This window comes from Pinus tabuliformis, chromosome X (assembly GCF_031772625.1).
Source record: "Pinus tabuliformis cultivar Carrire ecotype Pingquan chromosome X, CPIR1, whole genome shotgun sequence".
In the NCBI taxonomy this organism is placed as follows: domain Eukaryota; kingdom Viridiplantae; phylum Streptophyta; class Pinopsida; order Pinales; family Pinaceae; genus Pinus; species Pinus tabuliformis.
In genome coordinates this window covers 126,385,473-126,403,012 of record NC_142308.1, presented here as the reverse complement: position 1 = coordinate 126,403,012, position 17,540 = coordinate 126,385,473, and the positions used below count along the sequence as shown (strand labels likewise).

The 17,540-nt window shown below is 38.4% G+C and overlaps 1 pseudogene; it reads right to left on the bottom strand.

Moving 5' to 3' along the window:
• Positions 1 to 222: 222 nt before the first annotated feature.
• LOC149138758 (aminodeoxychorismate synthase, chloroplastic-like) overlaps positions 223 to 17,540 on the bottom strand; it is a 31,487-nt pseudogene continuing 14,169 nt past the window's right edge.

Sequence of the window (17,540 nt, the reverse complement as noted above, 5' to 3'; positions counted from 1 at the left end):
AATACAATTATTGTATCCTTCATTGAACAGAACTGACTTCTCAACGATACAGTGAATCAACAGAATGTTATCATGCAACAGATCCAATTCTTCAATTAATGCAGTAAACCTTAACAGAACAATATGATGAATCAGCAGATCCACTTCAATACAATATTATTGTCTGACAGATACATACACAGTATATACAAATAATTGACAGAGTTATTGTGCTTTGAAGAACTAGGAGAAATATCCTCGTGATTCAATTGCACCATGCTTAGAAAAACATATTGGATTCTTTTGTTGGATATTATGCATATCTATTTCATTATGCAGTTCAATGCTTGGGACCAATGAGAGAATATACCCATCATAGTACAGTGATCAATTACAATGAGACAATCTGCAAGGAAGAAACATGCATCAGGAGCTTGTGACTTATGGTGGTTGTACTTTGCGCCACACATCTTCAATTCATACCCAATATATCCAACATTTCCTCTGCAAAAATCGAAAGGTAGCCCTTCATAATCTTCTTTTTGACAACTAAAAGATTGATGTTCCTTTAAAAAAAACAGAAAATCTATTTTCAGAAATTTCTGTTTAACAGAATGTTTTCAATCTTCAATTGATAGAAATCCACTAGCTTGCCCAACTTTGTCATTGTAATATAAAATTAAATAGTTTGTAATTAATAAGTAATTAGGAAAAGGGCATGATCTTGCCCATTCAACAAGAGGCACTTAGGGCCGTATTTAAGCTAATCATTAATAAAGATATTTATTCATGTTTTCTGTAATTAAAGAGTTTGTGTGCTCCATTTGGTATCAGAGCAGGTTTTCAGTTTCTCCAGCAGCTAATTCCAGTTCTCGCTAATTTTCCATCCGCTGCTCTAGTTGAAGTTTACTCCAACAGTTGCGACGTATCAATGAACAACAAAACTTGAACTCCAAATTTGACAGTGATGAGAAGTGTAGCATGGCTCAATAAAGTGGAAGAATATTTCGAGATTTACGACATTGAAAATGATGATGAAAAGATCAGGGATGCATTCATGCAAATGGAAGGTGAAGTATATAATTGTTATGTGTGGTGGAAAAAGACGACGCTTGTTATTTGTTGGAGGAAATCCAAAAATGTGTTCTTTAAAAGGTTTTAAGGTGTTAAAGAAGGAAGAGTTTTTCTCAACGCTTGAACAAAAAAGAGATGTGGATGAATACACTTGGAAATGAGAAACTTTAGCTACACGAGTACTTGGTTTATCATAGAATTGTTTTGTTCAATCATACACCATGGGATTTAAGCTTCATCTCTAGGTTGATTTTAGTAAAAAATTGATTGATTTTAAAAATAAGGTTATTGGCATTCCATTGAAATCAAGGAGCTTCAGGGTACAACAAAGAGAATAGAAAGTGAGCTCAAGCGGAACTATAATGAATTTAAAAGGAACATGCAATCTTTTCAAATACGGTAAATTTAAATCATAATTGAGCAAAGATGTTGTTGACTTGTATTAGTGATAAGTTGAAGATTACATTTAATCAAATACTCCAGAACAATGAAGCTATTCAACATTTCAATTTTTTGGATTTGTCAAACTCGTCAAAATCACATGAGAAACCCGAGTTTCCAAAAGCATCGTCCATATCCCTTTAACAAAATAGTAACACAAATTTTCAAATATAACTCGAGTTTTTAAAAGCATTGTCCATATCCCTTCAACAAAATAGTAACACGAATTTTCAAATATATAGCGCTAGAATCAATTCTCAAATATGCAACTTGTGAATGAATACCCTCTTTTTGCTCCAATGGTTGTGACATATCAATGAGGAGCAAAACTTGAACTCCAAATTTGAGGTAACGAGAAGTGTTGTATGGTTCAATAAAGTAGAAGAATATTTCAAGATTTATGACACATTGAGAATGATGATGAAAAGATTTGACATACTTGTTATATATATTTGTTATATATTTGGTGGAAAAAGAAGGCACTTGTTATTTGTCGAAGGAAATTCAAAAATGTGTTTTTTAAAAGGTTCTAAGGTGTCAAGGAAGAAGAGTTATTTTCAGCGCTCATCAAACTTAACAAAAATGAGATGTGGACGAATACACTCGAGAATGAGAAATTTTAGCTACACAAGTACTTAGGTTATCAGACCTGTCTCGTTCAATCATACACCATGAGATTTAAGCCCCATCTCTACGCTGAGTTTGAGCTTCGCGACATCACTTCTATAGAAGTAGCAAGACAGAAGGCAAAAACTATTGAAAAGAAGCACATGAAGATGCAATGGCCAAAAGTTGAAAGAGTATATTCGAAATAAAGATTTTCCCAAGCTGCGAACATGGATGACACAAAATATGTTCCACCACATCTTCGTGAAGGAGAAGAGACTAACTTGGAAATGCAAAGAATGAAAGATTGCAGGCGCAAATGTTGTGGCAAAAAATGGGACCCTAAACATAGTTGTGTTAAAAGAAAAGAAACAAAGAACTTGTATAAATGTGAAGCAACTAATGATTCAAACAATGAAGAATTAGATGTAGAAAAAATCGAAGTTTCCCCATAATTTTCTCTAGATCCAGATAACGAGAATATTCTGCAAGTGTCTTTATCGGCCATGATAGTTATATTGTAACCCCAAACATTAAAATTAAAAGGACATATCAAAAAGAGCAACGTAATGGTTTTGAAGGACACCGGTAGCATTCACAAACTTTTTGGACTCAACTATGGTGAAAAGATTCAACAATTTTACATTTCCCATGCCCAACATGAAGGTTTTGGTAGTTGATGATAAGAAAATTGAAAAGTAGGGAAATGCTATAAAGTCAAATTACAAATTCAAGACTAATCTAAAATCTTTGTTTTAAACTGTACCATTAGGAGTGGATGTGGTTCTAGGTATCCAATGGCTTCGAACTTTAGGTACTTACTGTGCCAACCATCAAAAACAGTTTATAAATTTTAAATGGGAAGGGCAAAAATACGAGTTATATGGGTTCCAGCCCTTTGAGAATCAAATTGTATCATCATCCCAAATGATGAAAATGATTTCGAAGGGAGCACTAACTTATTTAGTACAATGTCATCAATTAGAAATGTTGACTTCAAATTTGGTCAACGAAGAAGCACCGAAAGTCCAAGAGCTAATTCAAAAACACGAAAACGTATTCCAAGATCTTTCAATGAAGTTGTCTCCTAAAAGAGAAATCGAGCATACAATTGAGTCAAATCAAGATCAAATCCCATCAACATCAAACTGTATCGATATCTACATCATCAAAAAACTGAAATTGAAAGATTAGTCCATGATCTTTTAAAATGTGGCGTTATCACAAAAAGTAGAATTTTGTATGATGCTCCAGTTGTATTAGTTCGAAAGAAAGATGGATCGTTCAAATTATGCGTCAATTATTGAGGACTAAACAAAATAACAATTAAAACCAAGTTTCCAATCCCTTTTATCAATGAAATGTTGGATGAATTACATGACACTAAATACTTTTCAAAATTGGACTTAAGGTTAGGGTATTACAAAATTAGAATAAGGTTGGAAAACATAACAAAAATTGCGTTCTGAACACATGAACGTCATTACGAGTTTAAGTAATGCCTTTTGGTTTAGCCAATGCACCAATGTATTGCCCTACTTAATCTTATCATGCAAAATTTTCTAGTGTTAAACTATTTTAAAATATTGACTTATAGTTATCAAAAAATATTGGTACATACCTACATTGGTGAAACTGTAATTTATTACTGAAATAAATTTTGTTATTATTCAATTTCCAATTTATCTCTTCAAATTTAAATTTTGATAGGATATGGTCACATTCTATTTATTTCAATTTAAATATTCATATCTCATCTTCAAAATGTCATCTCAAATTTATTTGGGAAAATACATGGTTCTCTTCAATTAATTACCAAATTATATATTCATATCTCATCTCCAAAATGTCTTCTCAAATTTACTTGGGAGAAGATAAGTCAAATGTAAGGATGACATTAATGAGAGGTGGTTGAGGTGGAAATGAGAAGGGGGCATAAATGGGGAAGGATGAGGGGAGGAGAGGGGATTCTTGGTTTTACTTTTGGTTTTGGTTTGGTTGTGGTTTTGGAGGATTTGTTTTGAGAGTAAGGTGGAGAAGAGAGAAGGGAGAGAATGAGAATACTGTTTATCTTGGACACACTACATCTGGTTGGACTTGGGCTCGGAGGGTTAGGGAATTTGTGGAGGTTTCCTGAGCTAGGAAATACTTCTTAGTTGGTTGGGAGGTAAATCCAGTGGGTAGTCAAGAGAAGCATCCCAGCAAGATCAGGAGTTCAAGGGCATCTTAATAAGGCTATCAGAACATGTATTCTTTTATTTATAGATTACTCATATAAGTGATTGAAATAAAATGCTCACTATTTAATTGTAGGAAATAAATTTTAATGGTAAATTATCATCGATTAAATGTTTACTTAAAAATAAATTATTTCTCATTTTATTGTATTGAAATTAGAGAAATTTAGTTTTGTTAGAGGACCCTAAGATGGACTCTTACACGTGGTATTAGAGTGGGTTTAAAATCTGGACCCAAGACCCACTAGACACAAATCTCTGCTAATTTTTTTTATAAAAATGATGTGAAACTGATTTCCCCACCTTCCTCTCACATTACCTCACTTCCAAAATCTGCCAATCAGAGTGTTGTAACCAACATGGTCTGGGAACAAGCATTTTTCCAACATTTCATCCTATAGCTGTCTTGCTTTGCCCATTCTACCAAACTGACAAAGCCCACTAATGAGAATAGTGTAAGAAAACAACATGGCGCTGAACACCACTTTTTACCACTTTATCAAATAACTCTTAAGGCTGCCTGCACATCACCTGCTTTGCCGTACTCATCAATAACAAGAGTGTAAGTAATACAATCTGCTTCCAATCCTACTTTTTCAATTTTTGCCAACAACTTTACTGCACAATCCATCTTCCCTTCCTGTTGCTGTTTGAGGAGGATACTCATAAGATCTTCTTGCATATAATGGTCAGTGAGCAATCCACCCTCAAATTTTGAAATCGGCATTACGCTTGATAACCCATCTTCGTTCAATCTCAAAGCACTGTCGGCTGATTGCTCGCTTTGAAGTCGAGTTCTTGTCTTTGTGTCTCCAGCATCTGTTGACAATTTGTTAGGAAGACCCAACCCTTTGCCACAGGTTACAAAACCTCCCACTTGTCCTTTATTTTGTGCGCTGGAAATGTTCATACTCTGGCTTGCAGGAAAGGGTTGACTGTGTCGTGAATTAGGGACATGGTTACCTATTTGGCTCAACACCGAATTCTGGGCTAGGCTTTGGCCATGCCAACCTTGTTTGCTACTTTGGGTTAAGTTCTGCCCAAATGTTAAAATTGGCAACTAGGGCCAAACTCCATGTGGGTCATCTTATTTATAGCCGCTGATATTTTTATTGGATCTCTCTCATCAAGAGGTGTAGGATTGATCTAAAAATCATTCGATTCCAATAAGTATTCATGGAGTTACGAATTTATTTGTGTTATAAGACATATTGTCAAGTTGGCCAGCATCTTATGTAGGCTCAGAAGCCCAATAGACATGTTTATTCATCATCTATGTTTTAGTATAAATAGAAGAGGATTTGAAGTCATTTTGAAACACTCTTCATGTGATCTCCTTTCCACGTCTTTGGGTTTTTGGAGAAGGAGAAATGCTGAGTATATGCTAGTGTATGATGCCCTAGCCGCAGGTCATAAAGACAGGACATACGCAGGTCATAAAGACACTTATGTGCAGGTCATTGAGACATTAATACGCACAACAAGGAGACCTAATACACTGGTCATTGAGACACTAATACGCACAGCAAGGAGACCTAATACACTCGTCTTTGAGACACTAATACGCATAGCATGGAGACCTAATACGCTGGTCATTGAATACATCTAAACGCAGTCTATACACAGTTAATGGGACACTCCCTCACTGTCATGAAAACTATTATACACACCATAGTTAGTTACAGGTAGGCTGTGTGGTAGGCCGCAAGCCATACCACCACAACAAACACTTGTGTGGGTCTGTTTTGGGGCTGTATTGTGCCCTAATATCTAGCGTGGAAGCAAAGGGATCACACTAAGGTGAGCTGCAGGGATTGAACGCTATTTGAGGAATGTTCCGGGATTGTTTGAGGACTGTTGCAGTGTGCTAAAGTGCCCTAACCAGGAACAGTCAAGCGCAGCGTGGGACAACAAATTTAGAAGCAAGGTTGTTGTGTATTGGGTCAATGTGTTGACCAGATTTGAATCAGATTATTGAGCAGGCTATGGAATTCATGATTTGACGCTGACTTGTGATGAATGGGCATCATGATGATCTCAACACAATGAGAATGATAAGGATGATCAGTCTCAGATCATGATGGGCATGGGCAGCAAAATGAAGGTCAACATGATGATGAATAGGGCTGCATGATGATGGAAGATGCAGCATAATGGAAGATGCAGCGTAATGGGCAACATGATGATGAGAAGTAGATGAGAGTAGCTCAGTCATCAAGGCTCAACACTGTGACGGTACAACATGATGTCACATGGCTATGTGCAGCAAATGGATGAGAGGCAACACTATGATAGGTGAAGGAGTCACCTTAGAAAGTGAGAGATAATGGATTGGTGCCTAGAATCTTCTGAAATATCTGCAGGGCACAATCTCTCATGGATTGAGATACACTGCTGTCATATGCAACCACTAGATTATTTGAATGCGGAGTGGGCAGGTAGTGTGGAGGATCACTAGAGCACTTCTCAGTGCTGGTTCTCCTTGGGATCTGCTTCGATATCCTGGATGATGTGTTCTCCATGACGACTATGTAGCAGGATGATTAGTTCTCCTGTGAGGTCTAGATGATGTGTTATTTATGACGATTGTGTAGCAGGATGATTAGTTCTCCTGTGAGGCCTGGATGATGTGTTCTCCATGGCGATTGTGGAACACGATGAATCGCTCTCTTGTGGGCCAGGATGATTAGTTCTCCGTGGCATCCACTGGACAGGATGATTCACTCTCCTATGGACAAGATGATTAGTTCCACTGTCGAGGCATCCTACCCATGCAGTTCGGGACTTATGGGAAGTACCTCTCATATGATCAATGAGCAGGGAAATGAGGATAGGGACCATAGTAGTACCAATGGACACATCACTGTATCTACCGTACTCCCTATGCTAGGATGACCTTCATTGATCTCGGATCAATGATATTGGTCTGGGACCAGTGGTAGGAGTTGTACCCACTATGACACTAACTTCGGGTTAGTAGAGGACTGGTCTGGGACCAATGGTACATACTCTGAGACTGACTTCGAGTCAGTAGAGTACTGGTTTGGGACCAGTGGTAGGAGTTGTATCTACTATGACACTGACTTCGGGTTGGTTCAGGACTGGTCTGGGACTAGTGGTACACACTCTGAGACTAACTTCAGGTCACTGGAGAATGTTATGACACATTCTCGATCAATTCTTCTTCTTCATGGTTCAACAGAGCTAAGCAGAGCAGAGCAGAGCAGAGCTGAGCAGAGCTGAGCAGAGCATAGCAGTGACAACAGCGCTGAGCAGTGACAACAAAGCTGAGCAGAGCCAGCAGAGCTAAGCATAACTAAGTAGAGCTAGTAGCGCTGAGAAAAGCTGAGCAAAGCCAATAGAGCTGAGAAGAGCAGAGCAGAGCCAACAGAGCTGAGCTGAGCAGAGCAGAGCCAGCTGAGTAGAGTAGAGCCGGCAGAGCTGAGCAGAGCCAACAACGCTGAGCAGAGTAGAGCCAACAGAGCTAAGCAGAGCTGAGCAGAGCAGAGCAGAATTGAGCAGAACAGAGCTAGCAGAGCTAAACAGAGCAGACCTGAGCAGAGCAGTGCAGGGCACTGATGGCAAAAATAGTACAGTCAGACATATGGATTAGCAGATGGAGTTCTCCCTAGTTGAGAGGGAGTGTTAAAATTGGTAACTAGGGCCAAACTCCATGCGGGTCATCTTATTTATAGCAGCTGATATTTTTATTGGGTCCCTTTCATCGAGAGGTGTAGGATTGATTTAAAGATCATCCGATTCTGATAAGTATTCATGGAGTTATGAATTTATTTGTGTTATAAGACATATTGTCAAGTCGGCCAACATCTTATGTAGGCTCAGAAGCCCAATAGACATGTCTATTCATCATCTACATTTTAGTATAAATAGAAGAGGATTTGAAGTCATTTCGACACACTCTTCATGTGATCTCCTCTCCACGTCTTTGGGTTTTTGGAGAAGGAGAAACACTGAGAGTATATGCTAGTGTATGATGCCCTAGCCGCAGGTCATAAATACAGGACATACGCAGGTCATAAAAACACTTATGTACAGGTCATTGAGACACTAATACGCACAACAAGGAGACCTAATAAGCTGGTCATTAAGACACTAATACGCACAACAAGGAGACCTAAAACGCTGGTCTTTGAGACACTAATACACACAACATGTAGACCTAATACGCTGGTCTTTGAGACACTAATATGCACAACATGGAGACCTAATATGCTGGTCATTGAAGACATCTAAACGTAGTCTATATGTAGTTAATGGGACACTCCCTCACTGTCATGAAAACTCTTATACGCACCACAGTTAGTTACAGGTACATTGTGTGGTAGGCCGTAGGCCATACCACCACAACAAACACTTGCGTGGGTTTGTTTTGGGGCTGTATTGTGCCCTAATCTCTAGCGTGGAAGCAAAGGGATCACACTAAGGTGAGCCGCAGGGATTGAAGGTTGTTTGAAGACTGTTAAGGGATTGTTTGAGGGCTGTTGCAGTGTGCTAAAGTGCCCTAACCAGGAACAGTCAAGGGCAGTGTGGGACAACAGATTTGGAAGCAAGGTTGTTGTGTATTGGGTCAATGTGTTGCCCATATTTGAATCAGATTATTGAGCAGCCTGTGGAAGCCATGATTTGAAGCTGACTTGTGATCCCTTTCATTACTACGCTTGTTTCACCATCTGCTGACATCACTGCAACTCCCAAACACTATGTTAAATACCATAGCTCCTACTGAAATCATAAGTAAATAAACCATAAGATCTCTACTACTCTAACAGTGAGCAACTTGGCATAGAACACTTATTGATGACAGGAAGATAGCTCCCACTGCAATCACAAGTAAATAAACAATAAGATCTCTACTATAAGTGTGGGTAACTTGACATAGAACACTTATTGATGATAGGAAGGTCCATCTCCAATCCCATGTTCAAGGAGTTTGAATCCGTCCATGTCAGTGATGTACACATCACTGATAACTAGATCAAAAGCACCTTTTCTCTCTCAAAGCATGGATAACGCCACCATTGCTCGAGAACATGTTGTAAATGATTAGCACTCTAAATTTTCACATGAAAAATGAAGATAAAGAGTCATCTTCCTAATGTATCAGAAATTCATAGGAATGGAAATATCAATTTTGGAGTAAATCCTCCAACATGGTATTTTGCTCAGAGGTATCTATTTAAACTCCTTTCCTTCCCTTTGCAAGGAATCCTTGTATTAGTGAATATCTTTTATTCATACAACATTATAGTCGAATAATTTCAAACCTATATATGTTAAGAAACACTAATCTTCTCTTAAAAAAAACTCTAATATGCTTTGTCGAACCATTGGGAGTTACACTCTCAACTCCCATTTTAGAGAATCTCATCATTTGAACTCACTAGCTGAAAATTTATGAGGATTGGAATGACATTTAAACCCTTTATGTTGTTATGACACATCCTTCTCATTTAGACGAAGTATTAAATTTGCATTAAAATTGGCACGACTCGACTTTATGAGGATTTCTCCAGTCAACCTCGTATATGAGGAATTTATTCTAGTCATGAACATCATTTTGGTGTCAGCGCTGCTAAACTCATGCCCTTCATTGTGCCTTAGCATATCAATGGTAAACTTCCTCCCCCCCCCTTGTGCTCTAACATGTCAATGGTAAACTCACAAACTTGCACCTCCATTGTGCTCCAACATATCAGAGGCTTTATGTTGGGTAATTTCTAAAGCCACATTTCATTAAATTACATGGCCATGGTGAGACTAAAAAGCTTTTATCAAGAAAAATGCTTGTAAATGAAACTGCTTTCTAACATATTATTAACAAAATGGATGCAATTTGAGACCTTTTACTTGAATTCTAGAGGCAAAGAAGCTAAAGAGATCTAGGGAGGCACAGATGGGTCTTCGACAGGCTATGGAAAGTTTGAAGTAGTTGGATGTTCAAAAGAAGAATGGATTTCATAAGGGATTTGCTGAAAGACACTACATAAACAAAAAACAAAAAAATCTAAATCTATTGAAATTAAGTCACAAATATTGACCTAAAAGCTTCTCTCAATTCCGTTAGTTCGATGAGTTAAGAAGTTATGAAAATTATATGTTAAATACATTTTGAGATTGAGATTTATGTGTTTTGCAAGTATATAAGCGATATTAATTTTCATTCTCCATTCTATTAATATCGTAGAGTGGCATTCTTTCACCCCACAATATTTTAGATTTTGTCTATGAAGCTAGTAAGAAGTCACATTTATTTTGACAATACAATTTTTAATTTTTAAACTAATTATTGCAAATAGGTATATATATATGTATGCGTTCATGGATAATTGCTTAGGAACCTTGCTTCAAGGACAATGCCTCTTCAAAAGGTGAGACCAATTGTTTATATGTCCTATAGGGGGTCCCAAGATTCATAAAATGGATATAACAGATTTTAAAAACATAATATAAAGGGTGGGAAGGAACAACTAATGTCCATAGAAGGAAGACATGACTAAAAATGGTATTATTCACATTAGTATTTAACTTAATTATTTGAATATATTAAACCAAGTTATTAATTAGCTCAATATTAAATTATAGCTATGGTACTAAAGAAAACAATTTGTGTTAGAGCATGACTTACAAGTACATTGCACCAGTACCCTAGTGAGTCTCAAGAGAAAATTTGTAAGTTATATAGAACTCACACATGAGAGGTTTTGGTAGATCTTTGGGAATCTTCTTAGTTCTAATAATGCTTTTTTACAAGCATAGTGAAAGAAAAAACTTATGACTATCGTTATACACATGTATGTGAATCAGCGAAGAGGGACAAGTACTAAGAGGGATTAATGAGTCTTGCGCATCATGCAGATATTTGGACAATTCAAAATGGTGAGGACACGAAGAAATCAAGGTTAGATAGAGTCATCACAAGGACCTCCTACAAATAATCCATTACCTTCACCGAAATTGACTCTCATCTTGTGTTCCCTAGAAGCAATTAATGAAACTTAAAAAGGGCGCCCAACAAATGAAGTGGAAGTGGAGCACCTTCCATAAGGGTTAGGAAATCTCGAGGGATCAAGAGACTCTGATAGAGGACATTTAATCGAGGACATTACTAGGGAGCTCCAAAAGATTAAGCTCCCAGAGTTTGCAGGAGGTCGTGCTAGTGAACGTGCAGAAGCTTGGTTAGAAGGAATGAGAAAGTGCTTCGTACTAAGGGATTATAATTCCAATTCAAAAGCTAAAATAACAATATTCCAACTCAGAGATAGTGCTCTGAATTGGTGGTGTAACTTAGAGTGTCAACTACACTTCACTCCGGACACAGTTACTTAGCAGTTATTTGAGGAGAGATTTAGGAAAAAGTACCTACCAACATATTATGAAGAACAACAAGTAAGAGCCTTCCATGCCTTGGTACAGGGAAATCGTAAGGTAGAAGAATATGAAATTAGATTCATGGAATTGGTCAACTATGTCTCCTACATGGAATTGACCAGCGCCAAGCAGATTGTTTTATTTATGGATTGAACCCTAAGATTAGGGCAATAGTGCGGATGTGGAAACCATACTCAGTTGCAGAAGTTGTGGAACAAGCTCGTTACGTCGAAGAACACTTAGACTTAAAGGGTGGAAACAAAACCATTTTTTCACGCCAAGCAAGGTTTATGGGGAAGGCCCCTCGTACCTTCCCCAGGGGAGGAAGTTTGAGGCCACCACCATATGGAAACATGGTTGTACCCAGAGCACCGACAGTGGGGATTTCAATGGTTACTAGTGCAGCTTCACCTGCAGCTTCAAGGGCGCGTGCAAATCAAGGTCATACGCGAGGAGCAACAAGTAGGGGCAGGGGTCCCAAGGGAAGGAACTCTTTCCAAAGAACTCCACAACATTTGGTTCAAGGTCTACCGTGCATCACTTGTTGGGGATGCGGGGGACCTCATTACCAGCGTGACTGCCTTGAGTTACAAGCTGGTAACAACTGTAGAGAAGGAAAAACACCAATTGGGGGGGGGGAGAAGTAGCCACCATCGAATCTATGCAGCGATTGATAACCAACAAGTTGAACACCAGTGTGCCGTGGTAGAAACCTCAGGTATGATAAACAAAGTAAAAGTTAAAATTTTGTTTGATTCAGGTGTTACAGATAGTTTCATTTCACCAGTTGCATCAGAAAAATGTGGGTTGGAAGCCTATGAGCATGATGAATTTAAGCAAGTTGAGATGGCTTTTGGGATTAAAAAAGCAGTAGGACTTAGTGTTGACCAATGTCAGGCAAACCTCGGGGTGTGTATGACTAAGTTGAAGGCATACGTCACAACATTGGGAACGTATGATGTATGATGTAATTATTGGAATGGACTGGCTAGAAGCTCATCAAGCTTTGGTAGACTGTTTCAAGAAGAAGTTGATTTATTTAGATGATGAAGGTAGGCCAATTGAGATTTTTGGAATCAAGAGAGGAGTGTCGCTACGATTCATATCCATGATGAAGGTAAAACGTTGTCTCCGACAAGGTTGCAAGCTTTATGTGGTCGAGGCTATAAGTGACCAGAAAGGACCCTCCCTAGATCAACACCCAATTTTGTCAAAATTCAAAGATGTTTTTCTTAAGGAATTGTCTGGATTACCTCCTGTAAGGAAGATTGATTTCACAATCGACCTATGATGCATGAGCATCCGACATTGTTAATTGAACGAAGAGTCCAAAGCGGAGCAAAGAGAGGACGTGGACCATTGAGCTGAATAAGGGGACTTTTCTGTTTTAAAACGGAGAAAAAGATGGAATGGATAAGTCTCTCGAAGACTTATTAATTATAATCTGCCACATATGTATTCTGTAGCGAGTTTTAGGGCTTCAGTTGAGTGATTCAAGGAAAGGATTGATCGGATCCCTTCAGTGATCCAATCCAATGTATTCTTATAAATAGTGAACCTGCGTGTTCAATTAATAGAGAGCGAGACAGATAGAATATATGTAAGCCTACGGGCAGAGTCGAAAAAGAGGCCACTGAAATTGGAAAATAGGCCTGTGCGAGACAAAGAAGTCTCGAATGTAATCTTTGCTTTTACATATATATATTCAGAGTTTATTCCTGATCGTGTCAGAGAGTGTGAATCACGTGTTTTGTGATTAATTATGGTGGAGCTTGTAGGTTATGTTACAGAGGATTGCAGGCAAAGTTCTGAAGAACACACGGAGGAGAGAATGATGCAGAGGAATCATAAGGGTTCTTAGAATCCATTGAAGAAGTTGAGAATTCGCTGAGGAATCAGCTCAGGAGGGAGTCGCAGTGAAAACAGTGAAGAACTGGATCCTTTTGGGAAAAGCCGGAACCACAGAGAATAGTGAAGAAAATGATGGAAAACACAAGTAACGAGATAGCGAGGAGTAAAGCTTCAGCGCACAGGAGCCGTTAGATCTATGGGATCAACGGTCCAGATCTTATCGCATCTGCAGAAACCATTAGGACGAGGACTGGAATGGGATTTTGAATAGAGCGATTGCGATATTGCGATTGAGCGACCGCCGTCGGATCTGACGTCAGATCAACGGTCTAGATGTGATCGCCCATTGCATATCAGAGAAACCAAGGTATAAGCGACTATGAAATAGTAAGGGGCGATACACTGATAGCGATTAAGCACTAATTGACAATCGAAGATATCGTCTAATCGAAGATCGGGCCTTAATGTAATGTAGGACTGTGGAGTGGCTACAGGAAGTGGACCTGACGCCAAATATAGTCGCGGGTTTAATGAAATTGACTTCCGCTATATGAGTTGGGCGGAGTTTCTCTTTGTAAATGGATTTAAAGGGATTTAGCGCCGATATGTAATTTGTGTGTTAATATGTATTAACCAAGAGCCTCCATAGGAGCATTATGAGAGGGTGGTTATATATATACGCAGTTAAGGGGTTATGTAAAGGCGCTGAAGGGTTTTTAATTCCCGATAGAACGATAAGGAAGGAAAACTTTAACGAAGGCTTAAACAAAGGCTTGAGGCCTGTTTAAAAGACCCGGTAGGTGATTCAGGCGGGGTGATTGGGTTTCGATACAAAGGAACTGGTGGTGAAGGGCCTTAACCATATATAAATATGAAGTTTTGACTCATTTGTGAGTCAATTGCCTGGGACAGTTGTGTTATGCTTTCTTACGCAATCTGTGGGTAAGTGTGGGGGTAACCTTGCACCATTAATGGTATTAAAGTAGAATTGAAATTAGTGCGAGGGAAGATTTCCTATGAAAAGGAGGTTGCACACAGAAAAAAGTAATGTGCATAAGTTAAGTGGATGAATGATAGAGACTATAGCAGAAGATTGTAAGGAGAACTTTTGAAGTTCTGGAAGACTGTAGCAGTTCCAACAGAGGCTTGGAGTAGACAGGAACAGAGGATTCCTTGAAGGAAAGAGGACTTAAGGGACAAAACAGAGGACAGTCCATTCAAAGTGCAGAAGAATGGGTGAAACAAGATCATGCTGAGATCTTGAAGGTGAGGTAATATGTTCTGTTTTAAGTTAATAATGTGTGTTTTTATACTAATGCACAGGTGACAACAAGAAAAGCTGTGAGAGAAGAACCAGATGTGTTCTTGAAAGCAGAGTAAGGAGAATACTCTGAAGAAGAAGAAGTGGTAGTGAACCTGAAGAATCCAACAAGAGATTGGACAGAGAGGACAACTGAAATGTTTTCAAGAGAAAGTGAGAGATTGCATAAGCCTAGAAGGAGCAAGGTGTTGCTCAAGAGGAGGTTCCAGATAGAGGACCATGCTTACCAAAAGACTGAGTGAGGAGAGCTTAGTGAGGTAAGATTGCAGCCATGAGGATTAGATGTAGCAGAGGCTTGTTGCAGATGAGTGAGAAGCTCATGAAGAAAGAAGAGAAGAAGATGACTAATGATAGTCATAGCAGAGGTTCAGAAAGAAGCCACAACAAAAGAAAAATGAAGAAAGAGGATGCCAAAGCAAATGGCAAGAGGACGAGTCAAGAAGAAATTGACTAGGAAGTTGCAGAGTTAAAAGAACAACTCAATGCATTAAGGAGAATACTTGAGGAAAGCTAGAGACTAGGTTGGGTCTTGAGGAAAAAGCCAGTGAAGTGGCATGCGATACAGAGAAGGCTACAACAAATGTAAGTAAAGTGGTTGAAGGAAAAACTCATGGAAGTTGAGTTAGAAATGGAAGAATCCATTTGTGAACCAGAACAAGGAGAATTTCTAAGAGGAAGTGAAGATGAAGACTTGAACACTGAAACTTCAAGTGAAGCCAAAGGGTCACATGGATTTAAATCTGACAATTTGTGTATGTTTATAGGTAAAACATCTAAGGAAGGACAATTTGCTGATATTGTCATAAAAGAAGAAGAAGACCAGTAGAATCTAAATTCTGTTTTGGAAGAGGATAAGATGGATAGGTCTCATATGCAGTTGGGGAAAGATGTCAAGCAACCAAGTGAAGAGCTTGAAGAGGTTGAAGAGGAGACCATCGAAGAATTTCTGAATCATATGAAGGATTTAGAACAACAAGGAGATATGATGGCTGAACCATCAAGTGAGACCACAGGGTATTATGTTTTTAAAACTGATAGTTTGTGTATGATGGCAGATATTGCAGGAGAAAAGCAGCGTTTTGAAGATATCTTCAAAGGAGATGAAGATCTAGAAGCAAAAGGTGACAAAGAAAACTTCTCCGAAGAGGATAAATTTGACAACATACAGAAAGAAAATTCTATGGTTGAGTCTATAGAAGTTGTCATGGAGATGAAGAATCAAGATCTTATTCTGATGAAGAATGAAGAAATATTGTCTCAGAAAGGTAATCAAATGAGTTTGATTAACATTATTGATGAAAAACAAATGCAGGAGAATGTTAATGAAGATGATGAGACAAGGTTAACTCTGGGAGAAGAGTTACAGAAGGACAACAAGACAGAATGTACAGAAGAAAAAGAGACTATGTTAGCGGAAAACATAATAAAGGTTCATCAATTCACCATGATGATAGGCATAGTGGAAATAGCCATGGGAGCTGTTGAAACAGTCAGTGAAGAAGGACATCTACTGAAAGATGTTAAGGAAGAAGAAATCTATGCAAAAGACTTAGCAGAGGGAGAAAGAACACTAGTAAAAGAGTGTTTTGTAGAGGATGAGCAATTTGTTGAAACTGTCAGAAGTATAAGGAAGTATCTTTTAGAAGATAAAAACTCTGAAGTAAAGGAGGATGAAGAATGTCTCTTAAATAAGAGAAGCAGTGATTTATTGTAGCAGAAGGAATTTAACAATGCATGGATGTGTGAAGATGTGACAACACAGGAACAAGTTCTTGTGGAAGAAGAAGATGAAGTTCAGTTTGAAGAGCTGATATGTGAGGCAACAGTTGAGACTGTTGAACCTTATGATTTCCAAACTAATAATTTGTGTATAAATGCAGGAAACATAAGTGGTGATGAAACACTTGCAAAGTATCACAGAGAAATTGCATTGTTGGAATATTTGCTGGAAAATTCGGAGTATGACAGTATGATTGCAAAAGAAGAAGTTCACTATGGTGGACAAAAGCAAAGAGATATCATTGAAGAAGATGGTATGAAAGAGAGACTAATGGACAGTCTCATGAATTCGGTTGAGAGTTCAAATCAGTGTACTGATGTGTTGACAGAGGAGGAAAAAACAGTGTAGCAAACTGAATTGTTGCCAAAGGAAAACATGGCACAACAGCGTTGTGTTTTTAATTTTAACAAGTGTTTAGTGAGTGTAGCTTTTCTTGCAAATGCTGGAGGAGACTTGGCACAACTAAGCCACTTAAAGATGGAAGAAGGAGATTCTGTGGAAAAATTCAATCCATGGAGCAGGGATGTTAAGTTGTTGGAGAGAGTGCTGAACAATGATGATTTAGTGCAAGAGGGTAAGGATAATAGGGAGGCAACAAGCAAAGTTAAAGTCAGCATAGGAGTCATAGCAAGCATTGAAGCAAGAGCAAGCAAACCAAAAGTTGAAGCAAACAAAGCAAAAGTCAGTATAAGAGACAACATAAAAGCAAGCAAACCAAAAGTTGAAGCAAACAAAGCAAAGTCAGTATAAGAGACAACATAAAAGCAAGCAAAGTAGAAGTCAGCAAAGCAACCAAGGCAAAGGTTGAAGTAAGAAAAGAAAGAGTCAACATAGAAGTCATAACAAGAAAGACAAAGGTTGA